Raw genomic sequence first — 1,939 nt, 5'->3', positions numbered from 1 at the left:
AGGCTCGGCTCTGCCCACCAGGCTGCGTCCCATTGGCCCTCAGGGGAGATTATCCGGGGAAACCTTGGCAACCGTGCGAGGTAACGGGGTGACTCAGACAGGGGCTCTGTCTTCGCAGGGCACGACCTGTTCCTTGACTCAGCGATCTTTGGCCCAGTGTTCTCCCAGCCCAGGGGGACGCGCTGATCCCAGGCCCTTCCCACGATTCCAGCTGGAAACGCATTCCTTCGGCGCCTGCGTCTCAAAGCACAGGATGCCCCTGCAGCCCGCCCTACACGGCGTGACTCCCGCCTGCTCCCTTCCCGTCCCCAGCGGTTCCCCTGCAGCCTGACCCTACACGGCGTGACTCCCGTCTGCCCCCCTCCCGCCCCCCAGCGGTTCTCCTGTTGGTCGCCCGGCCGAGCTGGACCTGAATTCAGGCCTCTGTGTTTCCAGATCCCAGCAGACGACAATGCACAGGTCAACGTGAAGTCGTTTCCCCAACCCGCAGTGACTCGCCCGCTCCCTGAGGGGCGCCCGCCCGCCGACCCACCTCTGATGTGGGACCCACCTCTGATGTAGGCGAAGGCTGCCAGGGAGCTGCTGACGAGGACCCCGTCCTTCCTCGGGACCCGCGACTCGCTGGGGTCGGCGTTGACACCTGGGTCATAACAAGTGCAGGGCGGTGAGGCGCAGCCACCACAGACCTCCACGCCGCCTGGCCCGTGCGGCCCAGTGGTTGGACCGTCGGCCCGCGCACCAGAGGGTCATGGGTCCCGTTCCCAGTCAGGGGCACGAACCTGGCTTGAAGGTTAGATCCCCGGCCCCGTCGGGGCGCATGCGGGAGGCAGCCAGTCGATGTGTCTCTTACATGGATGTTTCTCTCTCTCCCTGCCTCTCTCTTCCCCTCCCTTCCACTCTCTCTAAAAATCAATGGAGAAAAAATACCCTCAGGTGAGGATTAACAAAACAAAACAAAAATCAAACAAAGACTAAGCCAGGAAGAGCGTTCAGTCAGGGCCCTGCAGACGGGAAACACAGAAGGGCCTGGGAGCTAAGCCGCGTTGGCTGACTCCGGGCCGCTCACCGCCCGGCCGAGGGGAGCGAATGTTTTCCTGTCCCGGCGGCAACGCGCATGTCTCGTCTAGTAACGTCCAACTTCGCCCGCGGCTGCCGCTCTGTGAGCACCGAGGCCAACCCCGGTTAGACGGGCGGCCGTGTCGGGTCACGTTTCTCGGAAATGACAGTCGGATCCTGGCTACACGTTGGCGCCGGCCTGGGGCTCCTGATGGGGTGTCCACGGGGCTCTGGGGTGTCAGACGGGGCCCAAGCTCAGAGGAAGGAGGGCGCGGGGTCAGAGGCTGCTGGGGGGGTGGGCAGGCGGATAGTCACAGGACCAGAGAGAGCAGTGGGCGGGGCAGCCTGGGGGCTGGGAACGCTGGTGACAATGACCCTGAACGTGAGCTGAGGAGGGTTTCTGTTGCTCAGTGCTGCCCTGTCATGTGCACATCCAGCGTGCTTTCACATGTAGGGGGCCAAGACCTCACCCATGTTATGGACGTAACACACAACCTTCCTCACCCACCAGCCGGCGTGGCTCCGTGGTTGAGCATCGAACTATGAACCAGGAGGTAAGGTAGATTCCCGGTCAGGGGCACGTGCCCAGGTTGCAGGCTCGATCCCCAGTGTGGGGCGTGCAGGAGGCAGCCGGTCCATGATTCTCTCTCATCATGGACGTTTCTATCTCTCTCTCCCTCCCCCTTCCTCTCTGACATCAATAAAAATATGAAAAATAAAAACCCTTTCCCCGCCCAGAGCTCCACAGCTTCCCCAGGGGCTCGCCAGTTTCTCCCGGGAGCCCAGGGCAGAGTTCCGTCCTGGGTCTGATGAGAAGACCGGAGGCTCGGCCCAGGATGAGCAGAAGCCCTGAGGGCCTCCAGGAGGCGGCGGGCCCGGGCGC

Source organism: Myotis brandtii, unplaced genomic scaffold (genome assembly GCF_000412655.1).
Source record: "Myotis brandtii unplaced genomic scaffold, ASM41265v1 scaffold139, whole genome shotgun sequence".
Classification (NCBI taxonomy): domain Eukaryota; kingdom Metazoa; phylum Chordata; class Mammalia; order Chiroptera; family Vespertilionidae; genus Myotis; species Myotis brandtii.
This window is presented reverse-complemented; position numbering follows the sequence as displayed.